At 42.6% G+C, this 24,324-nt stretch overlaps 1 pseudogene; it reads left to right on the plus strand.

Annotated features, from left to right (window-relative positions):
- Nucleotides 1-1,573: 1,573 nt before the first annotated feature.
- LOC112220521 lies at nt 1,574-23,973 on the plus strand (annotated as a pseudogene).
- The last annotated feature ends 351 nt before the right edge of the window (nt 23,974-24,324 follow it).

The following is a 24,324-nucleotide window of genomic DNA, read 5'->3' on the forward strand; positions in this document are numbered from 1 at the left end:
AAAGAGGAGACTGGGAAGACCCCACCAGGGCAGTTATCTCTGCCGACAGTACCTCCGCAATTTCAGGAGGCTGTGGAAGAGGAAGGAGAGGCCCTGAGGCTCCCAGATGTGCCCAACGTCCCAGAGGTCCTAGTGGTATCAGTGTGACACACTAGGACAAGGGCTAAAATAAGACCGCCCATGCGGTACGGGAGACAATGTCCCTTAAGAGATGGACAATGAATTGTGTTATATTATAATGTATTTTTTAAAGGTGTTGATCATGTAAATAGGTATTTTCACTGTGGTATTGAAATGGTATGAAGTGCTCGAGCTAATTATATATGAAAAGGAAGAAGTTAAGATAGTGGGCATAATGCCAACCCAGAGATGGCGCTAGTCGGGCACCTATCTAGGATATATAAACTGGATCATTATGAGTGTCTGAGTGGGATGTCATGACCTGTAACATGTAATACCTGAGTAAAGGATTATGCTTGCATTTTACAAAACTCTCCGACGTGAGTTATTCACATACACATACTGCAGGGTCTCTGTACCTCTTGTGTAACTGCAATATGCTTTACAACAGACAGAGAAGGTTAGCTTTCAATATATATTTTGTTTGTTCAAATCGATGCAGGGTTTTTTTATTCAGAAATATGAAGCAGACATAGGCTACATCATCATGGTTCAGAAGAGGGTGAGTAAAGAGATAAACATTAAAGGAGGGGGAGTATGAGCAGTAGCTAAGTTGTGTGCGTAAAATAACACACCGCAGAACGTGATCCATATCCTTAGCTTTGAGAAATAGGTTTTCAGGAGGGGGCGGGGCAGGGCGGGGCAGGGACAAAATCTCTGTATTCACAACCACGGGCCTTTTAAATAACATTCTTAGAAAGTTAATTTAAAAATCAATTAAAATTCTGAGAAAGGAATGTGTTTTTAAATAAACATTTTAGAATGTTTTCTAAATGTTACTAAACTTTCATGTGTTTTTTATGGAAAGTCTTAACATTCTCAGAACAGTTTGAGAATATTAATTTTAATAGAACCATGCTGAAGTACTGAAATTCCCACAAAATAACGTTGTTTCTTAACGTTCTCTGAACCATTTGAGGACAATTCCCAATGTCAAACCAGTTGGAGAACGTTCCTAGAACATTACCAAAATATAAATGAAATGTAACCATGTTTTAACTTGTAGGAAATGTTCTGTTAAAGTAATGAAATGCCAAGAAATATAGTTTTTTTGTTAAGATTCTTAAATGTGCTGAGAATGTTACAAAGCCAAGTAACGATCCTGCACCATTCCCAGGAAGTTGTTGGAAAGTTGTATGCAAATTAACCATAGGACCATCACCAATCTCTAAGAAACATATTGTAACGACCCTGGGTTTATAAGCGCGGATATCGACTGCCGCTCGAGCATGCTTTTGGGGCATAGTCGATAGCGCGTTGGACTTCGGGCTAGCTCCCTGCTTGTTTCATACCAATATGGTTGTCAGAACGTTATGTGCTAGCTGGGTTGTAAAGGTGATAGAATAAATGGGGGTTCTGTATGTCTTTCTTTGTCACCTAGACTGTTGTGAGCATGTGTTCTGCACTGTGAACGAGTTTGAATGAGTGAGAGAGCGTTCACTCCTCTTGTTGTAAGTCACCCCCGCGTGCGCTGGAGGGTGCTGATGGTTGTCCACTTAAGAGCTCTGAATTTCAGCAGCACCGAAAGCTCTGCTTCCAACCTAAGCACCAATGTCAGTGTTCGGGACACCTTGGTTCCCCAGGACACCCTCGACCTGAGCAGGCAAGGCCACACGGTGGTGGCAGTATGCCTTGGGCTCATTTTGGTCCTGGGATTCTTCAACAACCTTCTTGTCCTGCTTATCTTCACAAAGTTTCGGTCGCTTTGGACGCCCATAAACCTCATCCTTCTGAACATCAGCGTGAGCGACATCCTCGTGTGTATGTGTGGAATTCCATTCAGTTTTGCGGCAAGTCTACAGGGGAGATGGCTCATTGGACACCATGGTTGCAAGTGGTAAGGCTTTGCCAATTCGCTTTTCAGTGAGTTTCTCAAATATTTCAACAGGCAGCGAAAGCCATGTAGCCTACACTTTAGGCTAACCTCCATGTGACACAAAGAACAAATATTTTGCATATAGTAGTTTCTTAGCCTAAGCAACTTTACTGGCAAAAGGGCATGCAAATCCATCAGATCATTACTGCTCGATCAATTCTTAAATTAGTCCTCCAGGCTCATTATGAAAAGTCTCAGAGCACAATTCATCATCAATTTATGACTGTATATCCAATCTAATTAATAAATGAATGGTATTTTATTCCTCCCTGTGCTTGTAACATTTTCATTAACCTACATTTGAATATGAGAACAGTCGAACATTAATGAAAAACGGTTGCATAAAGCTTTAGCAAGAGCAAGAGACATTTGCATTCAACCTTTATACCAAAATTGATTCGTTTCGGTGTGTGAATAAGTTGCAATATACACTTGACTGGGAAGCTTGACATAGTAAATGTAGTGACTTTGCATAGGACCTTGAAAATGTAAAGCATGTAGACTATTCTAATGTATAACCCCATAATGAGACCGCCCATTCAACACAGAGTACAACCGCCTACCCCTTTTAGATCAGCCACCCATACAAATTGTAGCTGATCTTATACATGTACACTTCTCACCTGTCATCTCTCCTTGCATGTCTCTGGATCCAAAATTGGATAACCAAAATTGATTGAATTATAATCTGTGGGTGTTTGACAAATGCAATTCATTATGTTAAATAAAGGTTAAATAAAAACATGTTGGTGTCATTCATGTTTCTGATTAAAGTGTACAAGAAAATGGCTATTCTTTTTAATGAGCTTGGCAAATACATAAATTGTCAAAGCAGTTTATTGGTCCAATGCTGTGACATTTGGCTGTTGGATATCTTTTAAAGCTCAGTGATTATCCCGATGGGAGCGATACGGCTTCCCTGTTCCGCTCCCTTTGAAACCACACAGGAGGGCAGTGACACACACGCATGCCTGCCCCCCCCCCCACCACATAAGCGCACACACATGCAAACCCCGGCTCCACAGAAAGCTCAACCAAACCTGTAAACACTCCTGGAGGGGAGGAGTGGGCACATCACGCCGGCCCTGAACAATTTCTCTAATGGATGCCATATTTTACTCTGTCTGCTTCCTGACGGCTCTATATGCTGTCATTCTTCATAACAGCCAGCAACCACTAATCAAGGATGGCATCCAGTCACAACTAACAAAGTCTCAAAGTACTCTGAGCACTTAGGAAGACTAAATTAAGTTGGGCAAACTTTTTCTTTCGTTGCCTTTCAGTTGTTGCACAGGAGGAAAACCTTTAGCAAGTTCTCACCTCCTGAGAGGACACACTGTCAATTCAATAACAAGTCACACTTCCTAGAATGTCAGGCTAGTACTCTGAGACAGACTAGCATGATAAAGACATAAACCTATTTTTCCCTCAGCTTTAGACAAACACACACACACGTCCCAATCGCACACTTACAGACAGGCAGAAAGACAGGCAGACATTCGCGTACACACACACACACACACACAGTATAGAGATGTATAGCACGTCAGCACTAAAAGCCAACTTGCAGTGGTCTGACTTCATGTAGGAATATAATACTGCACCATACATTTTCTTACTGTCCTGTGTGGCATGGCATGCCAGCTCTCTCTTGGGTTTACAAAATATTACTTTTAACATTTAGCTAAATGTTACCAAAATAGGGCAAAACAGAGCTAATGATTGTTATGTGACCTCCCATTCTCCTTAGCATCTGAATTCTCAAACTGGTGAAAAAAAACGGTGATAACTGTCATCTGTTATAACAACACCAGATGCCCCATGACACCCTGATAACCTCCCCTGCATATATATATATATATATATATATATATATATATATATATATATATATATATATATATATCTCTCAGGGATCGTGTCTCTGTCTCTCTCTCTCTCAGGGATCGTGTCTCTGTCCTATGAGCGCTACGCCACGGTGCAGCGCTCCACCCAGGCTGACGTGTCTGACTTCAGGAAGGCCTGTCTGTGTGTGTGGGGCTCCTGGCTCTATTCCCTGCTATGGACCATGCCCCCCTTCATGGGCTGGAGCAGCTATGGCCCGGAGGGGGCCGGGACCTCCTGCTCTATCCAGTGGACCCAGCGCTCTCCGGCCAGTGTCTCCTACGTGGTCTGCCTGTTCATCTTCTGCCTGCTGTTGCCCCTCATGATCATGGTCTACTCCTACGGCGGGATACTGGTTTCCATCAGGGGGGTGAGTGGTAGAGGTTGACCTTTTTAATCGGCATGGCCGATTTTAATTAGGGACGATTTCTAGTTTTCATAACAATCGGTAATCGGCATTTTTGGATGCCGATTATGGCCGATTACATTGCAATCCACGAGGAGACTGTGTGGCAGGCTTGACCACCTGTTATGCGAGTGCAGCAAGGAGCCAAGGTAAATTGCTAGCTAGCATTAAACTTATATTGTAAAAAATAATATTAACATAATCACTAGCTAACTACACATGGTTGATGATATTACTAGTTTAACTAGCTTGTCCTGCATTGCATATAATCGATGCGGTGCCTGTTCATTTATCATCGAATCACAGGCTACTTCAACTTCGCCAAACGGGTGATGATTTAACAAAAGCGCATTTGCGAAAAAAGCACAATCGTTGCACCAATGTACCTAACCATAAACATTAATGCCTTTCTTAAAATCAATACACAAGTATATTTTTTTTTAAACCTGCATTTTTAGTTAAAAGAAATTCATGTTAGCAGGCAATATTAACTAGGGAAATTGTCACTTCTCTTGCGTTCAGTGCAAGCAGAGTCAGGGTGTATGCAGCAGTTTGGCTCCTTGCGAACTGTGTGAAGACCATTTTTCCTAACAACTATCATAATTACTTTGCCAGATTTTTACATAATTATGACATAACATTGAAAATTGGGAAATGTAACAGCAATATTTAGACTTAGGGAGGCCACCCGTTCAATAAAATACGGAACGGTTCTGTATTTCACTGAAAGAATAAACGTTTTGTTTTCGGAATTATAGTTTCCAGATTTGACCATATTAATGACCTAAGGCTCATATTTCTGTGTGTTTATTATATTATAATTAAGTCTATGATTTGATAGAGCAGTCTGATTGAGCAGTGGTAGGCAGCAGCAGGCTCGTAAGCATTCATTCAAACAGCACTTTCCTGCGTTTGCCAGCAGCTCTTTGCAATGCTTGAAGAACAGCGCTGTTTATGATTTTATGAATCTCAACTCCCGAGATTAGGCTGGCAATACTATAGTGCCTATAAGAACATCCAATAGTTAAAGGTATATGAAATACATAGAGAGAAATAGTCCTATAATAACTACAACCTAAAACTTATTAACTGGGAATATTGAAGACTCATGTTAAAAGGAACACCCAGCTTTCATATGTTCTCATGTTCTGAGCAAGGAACTTAAATGTTGAGTTTTTTACATGACACATATTGCACTTTTACTTTCTTCTCCAACACTGTGTTTTTGCATTATTTAAACCAAATTGAACATGTTTCATTATTTATTTGAGACTAAATTGATTTGATTTATGTATTATATTAGGTCAAATAAAAGTGTTTATTCAGTACTGCTGTAATCGAACCATTTTTATATATACAGTGGGGAGAACAAGTATTTGATACACTGCCGATTTTGCAGGTTTTCCTTCTTACAAAGCATGTAAAGGTCTGTAATTTTTATCATAGGTACATTTCAACTGTGAGAGAATCCAGAAAATCACTTTTAAGTAATTAATTAGCATTTTATTGCATGACATAAGTATTTGATCACCTACCAACCAGTAAGAATTCCGGCTCTCACATACCTGTACGTATTTCTTTAAGAAGCCCTCCTGTTCTCCACTCTTTACCTGGTCCTCCAATAATCGGCGTTGAAAAATCATAATCGGTCGACCTCTAGTGAGTGGGACTCAGGTGGGGGAAGGTCCATTTTGAAAGCAGTCAATACCGGAAGTGAATTGAAGTGTATGAATTGAAAATGTTTCCATTCATTCATTAACTGAATTTCAAATTCTCATGTTCTTCTTCCTAAATGGACTCCAACCCTAGAGTGGTGCTGTCACTCATTGGTGGTTGGCTACATGTTGTCTGTTGCCTTATTGAGACTCATGATGAAGATCATGAGATTATGATGAAGTGTGCATTCTGGTGCTAATGAAGTGTGTACGCTGCAGCTGGTTACATAGTAACTCTACCTGTCAGATCTGTGCTTTACATGACATGAAAGATTTTGACATGCCGAGACAGAGTCTGCATTGAAATATACACTATATATACAAAAGTATGCGGACACCCCTTCAAATGAGTGGATTTGGCTATTTCAACCACATCGGTTGCTGACGGATGTATAAAATTGAGCAGAGAGCCATGCAATTTCTATAGGCAAACATTGGCGATAGAATGGTCTTACTGAAGTGCTCAGTGACCTTCAATGCGGCACCGTCATAGGATGCTACCTTTCCAACAAGTCAGTTCGTCAAATTTCTGCCCTGCTAGAGCTATCCCGGTCAACTGTAAGTGATGTTATAGTGAAGTGGAAACGTCTAGGAGCAGAAACGGCTCAGCTGCAAAGTGGTAGGCCACACAAGCTCACAAAACGGGGCCGCCGGGTGCTGAAGCGTACGGTGAGGAAATATTGTCTGTCCTCGGTTGCAACACTCATTACCGAGTTCCAAACGTCCTCTGGAAGCAACATCATGGGTTTCCATGGCCGAGCAGCCGCACACAAGCCTAAGATCACCATGCTCAATGCCAAGTGTTGGCTGGAGTGGTGTAAAGCTTGCCGCCATTGGACTATTTTTCATGGATCGGGCTAGGCCCCTTAGCGCCAATGAAGGGAAATCTTAACGCTACAGCATACAATGACATTCTAGACAATTCTGTGCTTCCAACTTTGTGGCAACAGTTTGCCCCCGTGCACAAAGCGAAGTCCATACTGATGGTTTGTCGAGATCTGTGTGGAAGAACTTGACCTGACCTCAATACCAATGACAATCCTTGGGATGAATTGGAACGCTGACTTCGAGCCAGGCCTAATCCCCCAACATCAGTGCCCAACCTTACTATTGATCTTGTGGCTGAATAGAAGCAAGTCCTCGCAGCAATGTTCCAACATCGATTGGAAAGCCTTCCCAGAAGAGTGGAGGCTGTTGTAGTAACAAAGGGTGGACCAACTCCATATTAATGGCCATGATTTTGGAATGAGATGTTCGACAAGCAGGTCATGTAGTATATCCTGGTCAAAATCAAGCTACTGTTGGGTAACTGAAAAACATTTTATACCAATTATATTGGTAGTTCATACGGGTAATTGTAGAATGCATACCAACATAGCTTTGTTTTTGATGTTGACAGACTGTACTGTGGCTGCCCGCATAATGGTTCAAGCCAGACCATGATTCACCATTATACACAGTTATGGACCCTACTCAGCCTTTGTGCTTCTGGACCCATTATCCCTTTGACAAACAGTGTAATTGGAATAGAACGGCTGTCTGGATATATCTGTCTGGCTGGATGATTGGGAGATATTATTACATTTATCCGGAAGTATTTCCTTCATTTAATGACTGGAGGCCAAAACCAGATAGCACTACACAGTACAAACAAGATGTTTCAAAAACACATACGGAGACACAATCTAGATCATTTCCTCAATGTATTTTTTACCACTGCTGTGACCATGCTATAAAGATCTATGGTAACACGTAGCATGGAGGAAAATAGTTCATGTCTATTAGGAGAAGCAGCTAGATATTGGCTCATGGGCAGGCTCTCTGGGGAGTATTGGAGGCAGGCTCTCTGGGGAGTATTGGAGGCAGGCTCTCTGGGGAGTATTGGAGGCAGGCTCTCTGGGGAGTATTGGAGGCAGGCTCTCTGGGGAGTAATGGAGGCAGGCTCTCTGGGGAGTATTGGAGGCAGGCTCTCTGGGGAGTATTGGAGGCAGGCTCTCTGGGGAGTATTGGAGGCAGGCTCTCTGGGGAGTCATGGAGGCAGGCTCTCTGGGGAGTATTGGAGGCAGGCTCTCTGGGGAGTATTGGAGGCAGGCTCTCGGGGAATCTGGACCTGGTTGTGTTCAACCCTCCTTAGGTTTTTGTGAATCATTCTTGCCTTTGAGGGGCTTTTATAAACCCTGGGCATCTGGCTCACACAACCAATTTGTAATTAATGGGTTCCAATTGGTGGCTGCCTGCCCTGCTCAGAATGCCCTCGCCTTATGCTACCCGCCAGCGCTACTCCATGAATGAATCAACTAGGAGCCATTTTTGGGCTGTGGAATAGGCCCGTTACTATTGGTGACAATCCAGTTATGTAAGTGTCTCATTTTCTCTGTGTTTGTTGAAGCCTGTTCAGCTGAGGGGACCAGCGCTGCAGACCTGATTACTTGTGAATTTCCGCTTCGCTGATCCACCAGTCGCCTTCCTTCTGAAGCCCCCCCAGGCTTTTCTTAGAAACCAAGCGCCAGCTTGTGGAGTAGTACCGTCATCTGAGAGGTGAATTACAATTCACCATGCAGTGACACATCACACAGAGAAATGACATTCATATGAAGATAATCAGTATGGATCCAGGGTGGTATTTTATGGTTGGGCCTCACTGCCATCTTAATTCCAGGCACACTGTTGGTCATAAAAGCCTCTCCCATGGTCTCACATCACTGTGAGATTTATCATGCCATAACTGTGCCTCAGAATAAATGTCGATACGACGGCATCCTAATGTGTTACTCCAATGCATGGCCAAATCTCCAGGTGTCACAAATGTACCTTTTTTATCAATTTCCTGAAAAGATCTGAGTCTGAGCCTCCGAGATAGAAGTGCCTGCTTCCTTTGTGGGTCTGGAATAGAGAAATCCAGGCAATACACCGGAAATACCCTTTGTGATGGCTTGGCAGCAATAGAATTCCTATTACATGTTTAAGAAGATTGCGTATGTAACAGAGGTTATGGTCTACTCGGCCGGCAACAAGGCTGTGTCTAATTGAGCATCAGTGGTGGTCGTTGCCGTTTAAGATGAGGGAGGATGATTACTTTTTTTATGAACATGGCCTTATTTCTATTACAGCATATTGGATGACTGTCATTCATATTCCATTCATCCAGCTGAATGTAATATTGATAGGTTTAGGCTACTACATGATACTCACATTTTCCCTGTGCCCATCATGAGGTTGCTACAACCTAGCCTATGAACGAAGGTTTACAATGTAGGTGCACAGGTTGAGAGAGTTTTCAGTAATCAAGGTAACAGACAGTGACACCTTCAATACCACCTTGCACACTCTTGCCTGCATCTAGCTGATTTATGGTGTAATCATTAGTCCAACAGTTGCAAACAAGTTTCTATTGGACAAATTCAGGTATCCCCGTTTCATTCCATTTGCTTCCGTTTAAGAAAAGGATTTCAACAGAATCTATGCAATGAATATCCCAATGATCACACGCAAACAGTTCACTTTCATAGCAGCCCCATTCAAACAGCTCATTGTACATATAATTCCTTCTCGCCTCTATCTACCTTTCCAAGCTAAACCTTCATATCATGACCGCTACACACAGCCTACATTGTTGTCATGTCATAGTCAACATAGCTACTAGAACTAACACGTTAGTAAACCCGCTACAATCACTCAGTACAGTGTAGTCAGCAGCAATCAGTTTAGCAGTTACACCGGAGGGCCTCGGTGGCAATAAATTAATAAAACCAAAAGCTTACCTTAGAGTTCCAGTGTTAGATAGGCAGCTAGCTAACATAGCATCCCTGTCTGTTTGAGTAGGCTAAACTGCATTTGACACTAGCTAAGTGAAAGTGAAAGAAAATATACAATGAAATATTGCTCTCTCGCTTCACTTTCGTTTTTGAAGAAATATTGAAGTCAATTGTCTTTCTCTCTTTGTAAACTACTCCCATTTTAGCAGTGCAGGAGCTAGAAGCTAGATTCATTCTCTGTCCTCCATGGTTCATGCTGCAAGAGCTCATGGTGCTACCCTGGAACAGAATGATGCTGAATTGAAGTCTGTAGACTAGAGTTGAATGGCTGGGAACCATGGTTACCCTACAGAATGATGCTGAAGCTACTGGACTAGAGTTTGGCGGGAACCGACCAAACCATTACCGACCAAACCATTCCCCTTTCCCAGGATAAATAACTGCAAGAAACCAGTCAATTATAATGAAGTATGTATATGAACAGCATGGTGTGAAATGGAATTGTTAAACTATATGCAAATCTAAATCTGGCTACTCTATGGCCCTCTGCATGATGAAACATCAATGCTCACGGTGGGGACAGGCCATCCATCTCAGTATGTAGTGCAGTTCACAATGCATGTAGACCAATCATATCATCATGATAACATTTTTTTTGTGACAGGTAGGCCTGCATTTGCTGCAGCATAGTTTATGCCACAGTAATATAAAGACCGAATGCACCTCTAATTAACCCATCTCCATCTGGCTTTCGGGATCACCTTGTTTTTTTATTGGAAAGTCGTTTTTTTTTTAATTACAGCTGCAGAGTTCTAAAACAGCTTATCACTCGAATATCATTGCTTTAAATCAGTGCACTCAGTGCAATCAGTGCATTTCTCGAGCGAGGACACAGAGGCAGCCGATTTGAAATTTGAGGAGGTATTAGCTTGACTCACGTCTCAGTAGCGTGAGTAGACTCCGTGTATTTCTTTGTTTACCACGCGTTCCAGTTAGAATCCCTTTCAAGATGGGAATGGTTTATGTTATGCTTGAAAGTGTACAAAGTAGGATTAGCTTGCACGAGATGCTACAGCTAACAAAGGCAAAGTAACCATTTCGTTTTTCCTGTGTCACGTTGAAATTCCTCCGTCTTAACATAGACTAAAGTCCCGCCCTTTGTACTTCCATTTGATTTCAGCGTTCTGCGTTCAGTGACCCCTGGGGGTGAAGAATCGTCAGGAATTTGTTATTTTTTAAATCATCATTTGTGACACCCAGTCTGTATCACGTTTATATCAAGTGATTACTAATGTTATCCAGCCAATCTCAACAGATGGGGTATAGTTGTCTCTTTCAATTGAACTAATAAGTCAAATTGCCAGACTTACCTTTTTCAAATTGACATTTTAAATAATTTCCAAATTGATTGGTTTCTGCAAATGAGACAATTTTCCACATTAACCTTGATACAGCAACGCTCTCAGGTTAATTAAAGTTGAATTCCCAAATAGCCTACACAGGTTTGATTTATCATTAACATTGATTAATCAGTCAAATTTGCTTTTGCAAAGCTCATTCAGTACTTCCCATTACTGAAGGAAGTCCCGCCTTCGCGGGAATCCCATGTGGCTTCGGCCTTGGGGATAAGTGACCCTAGTGGTGAATGTACCTTAACATTTGAACTACTGGTTACAGTTATGATAATCCAGACAATCTTAATAGATTGGATGTAATCGTCTCATTCAATTTAATAAGTTAAATTGTCGAATATACACTACCGTTCAAAAGTTTGGGGTCACTTAGAAATGTCTTTCTTTTTAAAAGAAAATCACATTTAAAATAACATCAAATGGATCAGAAATACAGTGTAGACATTATTAATTTTGTAAATGACTATTGTAGCTGGAAACTGCAGTTTTTTTATAGAATATCTAAATAGGCGTCCAGAGGCCCATTATCAGAAACCATCACTCCTGTGTTCCAATGGCACGTTGTGTTAGCTAATCCAAGTTTATCATTTTAAAAGGCTCATTGATCATTAGAAAACACTTTGGCAATTATGTTAGCAGAGCTGAAAACTGTTGTCCTGATTTAAAGAAGCAATAAAACTGGCCTTCTTTAGACTAGTTGAGTATCTGGAGCATCAGCATTTGTGGGCACGATTACAGAGTTAAAATGGCCAGAAACAAAGTTTCTTCTGAAACTCGTCAGTCTATTCTTGTTCTGAGAAATGAAGGCTATTCCATGCGAGAAATTGCCAAGAAACTGAAGATCTCATACAACGCTGTGCGCTACTCCTTTCACTCAGATTGCAACACGTAAGGGAATCTCCAGAACACTCTTCTGATGCTCAACACACATGCCACGAATAAATAGAACCCTTCATTCAGGAGGACAGTTATTAGAAGTCATGAACCATGATCACACTGCGTATGACTGGTTCAGTGCTTTCTTCCATCTTGAGGGTAACTCCTCCGTGGATGACATACAGTTGAAGTCGGAAGTTTACATACACATGAGTCATTCAAACTCGTTTTTCAACCACTCCTCAAATTTCTTGTTAACAAACTATAGTTTTGGCAAGTCGGTAAGGACAGCTACTTTGTGCATGACACAAGTCATTTTTCCAACAATTGTATACAGACAGATTATTTCACTTGTATCACAATTCCAGTGGGTCAGAAGTTTACATACATGTACACTAAGTTGACTATGCCTTTTAAACAGCTTGGGAATTTCCATAATATTATGTCTTGGCTTTAAAAGCTAATTGACATCATTTGAATCAATTGGAGGTGTACCTGTGGATGTATTTCAAGGCCTACCTTCAAACTCAGTGCTTCTTTGCTTGACATCGTGGGAAAATCAAAAGAACTCAGCCAAGACCTCAGAAGAAATTGTAGACCTCCACAAGTCTGGGTCATCCTTGGGAGCAATTTCCAAATGCCTGAAGGTACCACGTTCATCTGTACAAATAATAGTATGCAAGTATAAACACCATGGGGCCATGCAGCCGTCATACCGCTCAGGAAGGAGACGCATTCTGTCTCCTAGAGATAAACGTACTTTGGTGCGAAAAGTGCAAATCAATTCCAGAACAACAGCAAGGACCTTGTGAAGATGCTGGAGGAAACAGGTGCAAAAGTATCTATATCCACAGTAAAATGAGTCCTATATCGACATAACCTGAAAGGCCACTCGGCAAGGAAGAAGCAACTGCTCCAAAGCCGCCATAAAAAAGCCAGACTATGGTTTGCAACTGCACATGGGGACAAAGATCGTACTTTTTGGAGAAATGTGCTCTGGTCTGATGAAACAAAAATATAACTGTTTGGCCATAATGACCATCGTTATGTTTGGAGGAAAAAGGGGGAGGCCTGCAAGCCGAAGAACACCATCTCAACTGTGAAGCACGGGGGTGGCAGCATTATGTTTTGGGGGTGCTTTGTTGCAGGAGGGACTGGTGCACTTCACAAAATAGATGGCATCATGAGATAGGAAATTGATGTGGTTATATTGTAGAAACATCTCAAGACATCAGTCAGGAAGTTAAAGCTTGGTCGCAAATGGGTCTTCCAAATGGACAATGACCCCAAGCTTAAGGACAGAAAAGTCAAGGTATTGGAGTGGTCCTCACAATACCCTGACCACATCCTAATAGAACATTTCTGGACAGAACTGAAAAAGCTTGTGCGAGCAAGGAGGCCTATACAAACCTGACTCATCATCTGTCTTGAGGAATGGGCCAAAATTCACCCAACGTATTGTGGGAAGCTTGTGGAAGGCTACCCGGAACATTTGACCCAAGTTAAACAATTTAAAGGCAATGCTACCAAATACTAATTGAGTGTATGTAAACTTCTGACCCACTGGGAATGTGATGAAAGAAATAAAAGCTGAATAAATCATTCTCTCTACTATTATGCTTACATTTCACATTCTTAAAATAAAGTGGTGATCCTAACTGACCTAAGACAGGGAATTTTTACGAGGATTAAATGTCAAGAATGATAAACTGAGTTTAAATGTATTCGACTAAGGTGTATGTAAACTTCCGACTTCAACTGTAGCTATGAAATAGACTCCTTCAGACCCATCAGCACTACAATGGTGTAAGACACATTGACGTGTCGTAAAACTACTACAGGTCCCCTTAACATATGTCTTGAGGTTGACATCAATTCTTACTGACCTCCAGGCATTGACCTGGAAATTATCTGATGACATCAGACACATTCTTGTCACGCCCTGACCTTAGAGAGACGTTTTATTTCTCTATTTGGTTAGGTCAGGGTGGGATGTGGGGTGGGCATTCTATGTTTTGTTTTCTATGTTTTTGCCAGGTTTGCTTCTGTATGCCTCCTGTATGTCTTCCCAGCCTGGTGAGTCCTGTGCCTGCTCCCAGAGCCAGGACTCCTGTATGTCTTCCCAGCCTGGTGAGTCCTGTGCCTGCTCCCAGAGCCAGGACTCCTTTATGTCTTCCCAGCCTGGTGAGTCCTGTGCCTGCTCCCAGAGCCAGGACTCCTTTATGTCTTCCCAGCCTGGTGAGTCCTGTGCCTGCTCCCAGAGCCAGGACTCCTTTATGTCTTCCCAGCCTGGTGAGTCCTGTGCCTGCTCCCAGAGCCAGGACTCCTGTGTGTCTCTCCAGCCCAGTGATGATCCATGGCAAGAAGCCTCCAATGATGATCCATGGCACGAAGCCTCCAGTGAGGAGTCATGGCACGAAGCCCCCAGCGACGGCCTCCAGTCCGGAGCCTCCAGCGACGGCCTCCAGTCTGGGGCCCCCAACGAAGGTGCCCAGTCCGGGCCCTGCGACGAGGGTGCCCAGTTCGGGTCCCCGCACCAGAGGCGCCACCAAAGTGGGGTGAGTCAGAGGTAGAGCGGGGTCTACGTCCCGCACCAGAGCCGCCACCGCGGATAGATGCCCACCCAGACCCTCCCCTATAGGTTCAGGTTTTGCGATCAGAGTCCGCACCTTTGGGGGAAGGGGGGGGTACTGTCATGCCCTGACCTTAGAGAGCCGTTTTAGTTCTCTATTTGGTTAGGTCAGGGTGTGATGTGGGGTGGGCATTCTATGTTTTGTTTTCTATGTTTCAATGTTTTGGCCAGGTATGGTTCTCAATCAGGGACAGCTGTCTATCGTTGTCTCTGATTGGGAATCATACTTAGGTAGCCCTTTCCCTCCTTTCAGTGTGGGTAGTTAACTTTGAAGCTTCACAGCCTACCTGGATACTTGGTTACTTGGTATGTGCGCTTGTGTAAGCACAAACACACACGTACAACGGCACATGTAATAAGGATTTATACTTGGATCACTTAAGCGTCTGAGCAAAATACCAGCCTTAGTAAAGTTGAAAATTTACTTTGAGGCCTTTAACTCTACAGCTGCAGTACTCACCAGTTTCTCCAGAGGCCCATAGGTCATCCCTGTAGACTACCCGAATCTGGTGCCTTGCCGCTGTAGACTTATCATGTAGTTATCAACTTTGGATAGCGCCCTAAACAACACCACAAATTAGGAACACCCTAGATATGACATTAGACAATCCATGATACGTTAATGGTCAGCAAAATGAACCTATGTAGAATACAGTCCAATTAGATGGTTTGATCATTAGATTTTGTATATCATTTGTTTATGCTTTCATTCCTTTTCCTTTCAATTCCTTTGACACTTAGGAAGTGATAGAGCCTTAAACAAAGTCCCCATACAACCATCAGTTAGTGCCACAATGCCGCTCAATGGGAAGAAATGTAATTATATATTTTGAGTGTGTGCGTTGTGAACATCTGCCTAAGTTACTGCCCAGATCTTCCTGTCTGGATGACCAGACGATGGGTACGGAATGGCGATCCCAATCCGGACATCCGCTGCCCATCCTTGTGGCGGCCCGTTCCATTTGCAAAAATCCTACCCAGGTCGACCACCAAAGATGGACCACAACGGCAATGACCAACTGGACATCCACTGCCCATCCTTGTGGTGGACTGCTCCTCTTTCAGAGAGCCTACCAAGATCAACCACCAGAGGGGGACTGCAACGATGATCCACAACCAGGACCTCACGTGGTCGTTAATTTTTTATGTTGGTTTACAACATGCAGGATAATCACAAGATTGAACCCACCAGAGGGGGACTGTCACGACGTGGCCCTTTTTGGGTGTATATCGTGGCTCCCCCCTCTTTGGGTGTATATCGTGGCTCCCCCCTCTCTCTTTCTCTCTCTCTCCCACATCAGGTTTTACAACGGTCATAAATACTTGGAAGAAACTGCCATGCAGTGTTGCGGGAGAGAGTCTATGGAGACAGAGCTTCTCTTGCCAAAACTCCTAATCCCTAAAATGGGAGAATAAAACAATATTTCTATTTTTGTGAATGTGGGAATGGTCCGTGGACACTTAAGGGACAGTCATGTCGAGTGTGTTTCATTTGGTGATCTCATGAAGGACAGGAAACACTCATTACTGTATCTTTGGTTGTGTACACTTCTTAATTATGGGGTTTACATCTAAATATTGTGAAACGTATGCGATTAAACTATTTGTGAAAAGATGTAATGTGATGTTAACCTTCTAAATGAGAAAATATGGGTTTTCATATAAAGTTGACCAAATCAGTCGCCACTCCCACGTGAGCATATTTGGCGTCATGGACCCCCCTTTTTTCTCAGACGTGTATAAAACCCACTCCTGACAAAATGTACATTAGACCAGAAAATATGGAGCTAACGCTACATGTTGAAATGGTTAAGAACTATAACTCTATAGGCCAAGGAGACCAGACAGCGTGTAGTGTTGGCTACACGGATGGAAATGGTTAAACTCTGAGACTATCAATCACTACAGAATAAAAGCAAATCCAAGACGTAGAATTACTAGTCTGCAGCTGGAAATTATGTAAATCTAGTACGAGAATACAGACAACCGCGGAAACATCTATTCCATGCAACGACCATCTGTACGCCTGATGTATCCATTTCAACAGAAACTATCCAGAGCCGCTGAGAAAGCAACAACTACGAAAGACATTGTAACATCTGGGGAAGTTAGCCAGAGACTTTCTGATGAACTGACTCTCCGACAGACGGACCGGCGATTCCAAAAGAGAAGACAACAACGGCATACGGGGGTAAATATATACATTGCAATTATTTTCGAATGAGCGGCTGTTCATGTGCAATGGATTAGCATTTCAATTAATATAATTATAAACTGTTTGTAGTGAATCCATTTTGTCTTTCCCGCTTTTTATCTGTCCCCACCCCTTTCCATTGTCTACCAAGCCGTCATACCGGTTTAGTCCACTAGGGACTTATCAATGCATTGTGTTAGTAACCAATCACTATGTAATAATTACAAATAGAATTGATTTGATAAAATAAGAGTCTTCACATTTAACGATATTCACATTACGACACAGTCAAAAGTTTGGACACACCGACTTATTCAAGGGTTTTTCTTTATTTTTACTATTTTCTACATTGTAGAATAATAGTGAAGATGTCAACTATGAAATAACACATATGGCATCATGTAGTAACAAAAGTGTTAAACAAATCAAAATCTATTTTATATTTGAGATTCTTCAAAGTAGCCACGCCTTGATGACAGCTTTGCACACTCTTGGCAATCTCTCAACCAGCTTCATGGGGTTGTCTCCTGGAATGCATTTCAATTAACAGTAGTGCCTTGTTAAAAGTTAATTTGTGGAATTTCTTTCCTTAATGCATTTGAGCCAATCAGTTGTGTTATGACAAGGTAGGGAAGGGGGAGGGGGTTATACAGAAGAAGCCCTATTTGGTAAAAGCCCAAGTCCATATTATGGCAAGAACAGCTCAAATAAGCAAAGAGATATGACAGTCCATCATTACTTTAAGACATGACGGTCAGTCAATGTGGAAAATTTCAAGAACTTTGAATGTTTCTTCAAGTGCAGTTTCAAAAACCATCAAGCGCTATGATGAAACTGGCTCTCATGAGGACCGCCACAGAAAAGGAAGACCCAGAGTTACCTCAGCTGCAGAGTTACCAACCTCAGAAATTGCAGTCCAAATAAATGGTTCACAGAGTTCAAGTAACAGACACATCTCAACATCAACTATTCAGAGGAGAATGAGTGAATCAGGCATACATAGTCGAGTTTCTGCAACAACAAAAAAACTACTAAAAGACAGCAATAAGAAGAATATTTTCATTTGTTTAACACTTTTCTTTGGTTACTACATGATTCAATATGTGTTATTTCATAGTTTTGATGTAGAAAATAGTCAAATAAAGAAAAACTCTTGAATGAGTAGGTGTGTCCAAACTTTTGACTGGTACTGTATATGTATCGGATAACAGCACTGTCATTTGGGATTTTTTTGGGCTCATTAAAGGTATTTAATCTTTATTTAACTAGGCAAGTCAGTTAAGAACAAATTCTTGTTTACAATGACAGCCTACCCCTTTCGGATACTGGCCCAACCCTCTAACCACTAGGCTTCCTGCCGCTCCATTGATGTATGACTCATCAGGCTCAGGTAGCATCAGGTGTCAATTTTCGATCAAAGCTCTAATCAAATCCAGACATAGGCCTATTTATATGCTTTATAATGCTTTTGAATGACAAGTCCGGTTTTCGTGGGAAATACCGGGTTACCTGGGAAAAAAGTTATTTATTCTTAGGAGGGAACACATGTAAAATACTGGTAAAATAGTAAACCCTACTGTAGACCTTCATTGCAACACAGTGTGTTTTAATAAATGATTTGGTGGCGTGAATATATTTAGTATATATTTTTTTCACGATTTACATTTTTTAAATCATGAAATTTACTGACGGAAATGGTCCTCCCCTTCCTCCTCCGAGGAGCCTCCGCTGTTTAGCATGTAAGAGGTTTGTGGAGCTGACAAGAGACACAGGAGCTGACATCCTGTTATTCCTTCTGATTGGCTGATATCCTCAGTCGGCCATGCTCATTGGTCGGGGTGCTGCGACAGGCATCAGAGTGGACATTAAAGAACGACGCACTTGAGGGAGCATGAAATCAACTCTGGGGAGGTGGAAAACACACAGCACCACAGTACACCACAATGCTTACGCAAAGATACTGTTGGTTCTCATGCCAGAACCAAGCTATTTTGACACAAAGACATGACACAGAAAAACCTTATTTTCAGATAAGTAAAAAATGGACTGCAACACAGCTGATCATTTGGCTCTGTCATACATTACATAAAATCCACTGTTTTTGGACCCTTAACATACATGACCACCACTACAGCATTACAAGTGGGGTGCTACACATTGGTAATAGCAAAGATAATACAACAGTGGGGTGCTACACATTGGTAATAACAAAGATAATACAACAGTGGGGTGCTACACATTGGTAATAGCAAAGATAATACAACAGTGGGGTGCTACACATTGGTAATAGCAAAGATAATACAACAGTGGGGTGCTACACATTGGTAATAACAAAGATAATACAACAGTGGGGTGCTACACATTGGTAATAACAAAGATAATACAACAGTGGGGTGCTACACATTGGTAATAACAAAGATAATACAACAGTGGGGTGCTACACATTGGTAATAGCAAAGATAATACAACAGTGGGGTGCTACACATTGGTAATAGCAAAGATAATACAACAGTGGGGTGCTACACATTGGTAATAGCAAAGATAATACAACAGTGGGGTGCTACACATTGGTAATAGCAAAGATAATACAACAGTATAATCAATGCAAAGCTTTGCCAGACCATTTTCTTCTCCCCTCCTGTTCCCAGGTGGCTAAAATCAACCTGCTGTCGGCCCAGAGGCGAGAGCAGCACATCCTGCTCATGGTGCTGTCCATGGTGTCCTGCTGGATGCCCTACGGCGTCATGGCCCTGGCGGCCACCTTCGGCCGGTCAGGCCTGGTCACCCCCGTGGCCACCGTGGTGCCCGCCGTCCTGGCCAAGAGCAGCACCGTAATCAACCCTGTCATCTATGTGCTGTTCAACAACCAGGTGAGAGGGGGCGCTAAAGGACAGACCAGAGGGACAATGGTGTTGTTCACCTGTCGTGTAGCCTTTACAGCGGTGGGGAGAAACGTATATGCAGCTTAGACAGCCTTATGACAGCCTGGCATGTGAGTAATATAGAGGCGAAAGAAACGCACACCTATTTAGGCGAGGTGCTGGCTAGCGGAGTAGAACACTTGACAAAATAAAGGAGAGCCGCACACTCAGATGCAATAATTTAATAACCTAATTACCAATGTTTCGTCAGACAAGCTGTCCTCATCAGGGTATAATGGCAAACACTGCGGGTGACTAGTTTATATAGTGTCAAAGAACACACACAGGTGTTTGTAATCATGGCCGGGTGTGGCCTGATATCATTGGTTGATTGTCAGATATAAAAATAACATACCAAAAACATGAATGGATAGCATACTATCATAGATACCATTTTGCTGCATAAGCCTACACACATTTACAACAGCAAAATCACAAGAATGGCTTCAGATCAAAGTCTACGTTGAGACCCTAGGAGAGGGGGTGACCTCGACAATTTATTGTTAAACGAGAGGCTGCCTGGATCTTTAATTTAAAGACCCTTGCTCTCTCGGTTACTGGAACAGGTTACTGTTCGAATCTCATCACAGAGAACTTGATCATTTTAGCTACTTACTATGTTTTAGCTACTTTGCAAGTACTTAGCATGTTAGCTAACTCTAACCTTAACCTAACCTTACCCCAAACCCCTAGTCTAGCTAACGTTAGCCACCTAGCTAATGTTATCCACAACAAATTGGAATTCATAATGTTTTTTAAATTCGTAACACTGCACATTTAGCAAATTATTAACATATAATACGAATTGTAATTCATAACATACGAAATGGATGATGGACATCCACAAATGAACACACGAAACCTATCATACTAAATGGAGTGTCTCTGATTTACATACAGAATATGAAATGCTCTGAGACCAGGTAGCTTTCTTTGGATGAGTTTGATCAAATCAAATTTTATTGGCCAAATACACATATTTTGCAGTTGTTATTGCGGGTGTAGCGAAATGCTTGTGTTCCTATCTCCAACAGTGTAGTAGTATCTAACAGTGCAGTAGTATCTAAAAATAATTCACAAAAATACACACAAATCTAAATGTAAAAGAATGGAATTAAGAAATGTATAAATACTAGATTGAGCAATGTTGGAGTGGCATTGACTGCAGTAGAATAGAATACAGTATATATACATATGAGATGAGTAAAATCAGTATGTAAATATTATTTAAACATTATTAGTGACTAGTGTTCCATTATTAAAGTGGCCAGTGATTCCAAGTCTGTGTATATAGGGCAGCAGCCTCTAAGGTGCAGGCTTGCGTAATGGGGTGGAAGCTGGCTAGTGATAGCTATTTAATGACCTTAAGATAGAAGCTGTTTTTCAGTCTCTCGGTCCCAGCTTTGATGCAACTGTACTGACCTCACCTTCTGGATGATAGCGGGGTGAACAGGCCATGGCTTGGGTGGTTGATGTCCTTGATGATATTTTTGGCCTTCCTGTGACATTGGGTACTGTAGGTGTCTTGGAGGGCAGGTAGTTTGCCCCCGGGGATGCGTTTGGCAGATTGCACCACCCTGCAGTTGCGAGCGGTGCAATTGCCCTAACAGGCGGTGATACAGCCCAACAGGATGCTCTCAATTGCACATCTGTAAAAGTTTGAGGGTTTTTGGGGGCCAAGCTGTTGCGCCTTCTTCACCACACTGTGTGTGAGTAGACCATTTCAGATGGTCAGTGTTTCCACCTTCTCTACTGCTGTTCTTTCGATGTGGATAGGGGCGTGCTCCCTCTGCTATTTCCCCGAAGTCCATGATCAGCTCCTTTGTTTTGTTGACATTGAGTGAGAGGTGATATATAGAGTGATATAAACCTTAACTAGCCTCTCAAAGCACTTCATGATGACAGAAGTGAGTGCCTCGGGGCACTAGTCATTTAGTTCAGTTACCTTTGCTTTCTTGGGTACAGGAACAATGGGATAGGGAGAGATTGAATATGTCCGTAAACACTCCAGCCAGCTGGTCTGCTCATGCTCTGAGGACTCGGCTAGGGATGCCGTATGGGCCGGCAGCCTTCCGAGGGTTAACACGCTTAAATGTCTTACTCACTTCAGCCACGGAGAAGGAGAACCCACAGTCCTTGGGAGACGGCCACGTCGGTGGCCCTGTGTTATCCTCAAAGTGGGCAAAGGTTTTTAGCTTGTCCGGAAGCAAGACGTCGGTGTCAGCAACGTGGCAGGTGTACCCTTTGTAGCCCGTGATTGTCTGTAGACCCTGCCACATACGTCCCGTGTCTGAGCTGTTGAATTGCGACTCCACTGTCTCTGTACTGACGTTTTGCCTGTTTGATTGACTTACAGAGGGAATACTTACACTGTTTGTATTCAGCCATATTCCCAGTCACCTTGCCATGATTAAATGTGGTGGTTTGTGCTTTCAGTTTTGAACATATCCCAGCCCGCGTGATCAAAAAAATCTTGAAGCATGGATTGCGATTGGTCGAACCAGCGTTGAATAGACCTTAGCATGGGTACTTCCAGTTTGAGTTTCTGCCTATTGGATGGGAGGAGCAAAATGGAGTCGTGATCAGATTTGCAGAAGGGAGGGTTAATCATGAAACATACACCCCTGCCTTTCTTCTTCCCGGGAGAGTTTTTTATTTTGTATTCCCGTCTGATGCGATGTACTAAGAACCCAGATGGCTGAATGGAAGGGGACAGTATATCCCGAGAGAGCCATGTTTCTGTGAAGCGGCGTATGTTACAATCCCCGATGTCTCTCTGGAAGGAGATCCTCACCCTGAGCTTGTCTACTTTTATTATCCAGAGACTGAATATTAGTAATATACTCTGAAGAGGTGGATGGTGTGCACGCCTCTGGAGTCTGACTAGAAGTCCACTCCGAATACCTCTTCTCCGCTGGCGGTGTTTTGGAGCAGCCTCTGGAATAAGTTAAATTGCCTTGGGGGGTACAAACAAAGGATCCAATTCGGGAAAGTGGTATTCCTGGTCGTAATGCTGGTGAGATACCGCCGCTCTGATATCCAAAAGTTATTTCTGGCTGTATGTAAAAACACCCAACAAAAATTCTAGGGTAATAATGTAAGAACTAACACAGTTGCTTAGGAGCTAGAAGCAGAGCTGCCATATCTGTCCGATGCCATCTTACTGTTGTGTCAAATGCTATCGCCTCAGTGTGTGAGAGTGAGATTCATACTCAAAGTGACTTGTGTGTGTGTGTGTGTCAGTTTTACAGATGCTTCGTGGCCTTTGTGAGATGCAGAGGGGAGCCCCAGTCTGTGTACGGCTTTAACACCCAGCAGAGCAGCAGAACGCTACCCCCGGTAAACCCCTTTCATGCCCCTCCCTGGCCCAAAAACAGCCCTCTCTTTGCTCCCCACACACCGAGAGCTACAGGAGCCCCAGCAATGCCCCCCTGTGTGGCCTGCGGAGCGAACGGCGCACCATGTCTCTGGTGGTCCACTACATCCCTTGAGAACCTCCTTTACTGGGCTAGGGGAACCACACTCTGAGGTGAGAGAGGCTCAGAGAAAAGATAGCCACCTGCATTCTCCTGTGGAACCTTTGAATTCCTTTGTGACCCACTAGATGAGCAAAGTCAACCCAGTCTTAAGCCCTTAACCAAGAGGAACTGGTCGCGACCCATCAGTTGTGTCCCCAGCCATCTAGGAAACTCTGCCTTGGAATTCTACAAGATGTATACCAACTCCCTCTCCAGCTCCTGTTACCTTCTACCTTTGCCGTTCTCGTTGTGCAAAATCCAACAACATTAACCCTTTAATGTCAGACTCAGCCCACCCTGACCTGTAGCATTTAGATGATCTCTTAAGGCGTCCACATGCTTCCCCGACAAAATAGTTCGGAAGAGTTTGTACAGATATTATGACGACATTTTGTGATGTTTTGAACTTTGAGTTTTTTTCGGCTGTTTGGGCACACATTTCTTTCTAGAGGCAAGCCGAAGTTCGGAGTCGAAGTCTACGCCCCATCGTCGGTGATTGGTCAACAGAAGGGATTCTTCAATAAAGTCTTTGTCATTCAACGATAGACGACTCGTTTTCATGCAGATGTTTTCATTGAGCAATACTGCACCAAGCATCTTAGTTAGATGAATTGCGCAACTAAGATCTCCTCGGCGAAAACATACAGATTTCTTGAGTTATTTTAGATTAATTCAGACTATTTTGAGGAAGCGTATAGTAATTGACGCTTTTTCCTGTTATTTCCAGCGAAGGTCTTTTAAAGGAGAATACGAGCACACTCGTTCAGCTAGACGCCTTAGGCTACCTGAATGTTCTGTCAGAAAGGCTCACAGCCGTAATCGCTAGCAAAGGTGATTCAAACATGTATTGACTCAGGGGTTTGAATACTTCTCTTATCAAGACAGTGTTTTTTGTTCTTTTTTTTCTCCAAATGTTGAAGTGTTCTTTCACTTTGACATTAGAGGATTTTGTGTA

This window comes from Oncorhynchus tshawytscha, linkage group LG21 (genome assembly GCF_018296145.1).
Source record: "Oncorhynchus tshawytscha isolate Ot180627B linkage group LG21, Otsh_v2.0, whole genome shotgun sequence".
In the NCBI taxonomy this organism is placed as follows: Eukaryota; Metazoa; Chordata; class Actinopteri; order Salmoniformes; family Salmonidae; genus Oncorhynchus; species Oncorhynchus tshawytscha.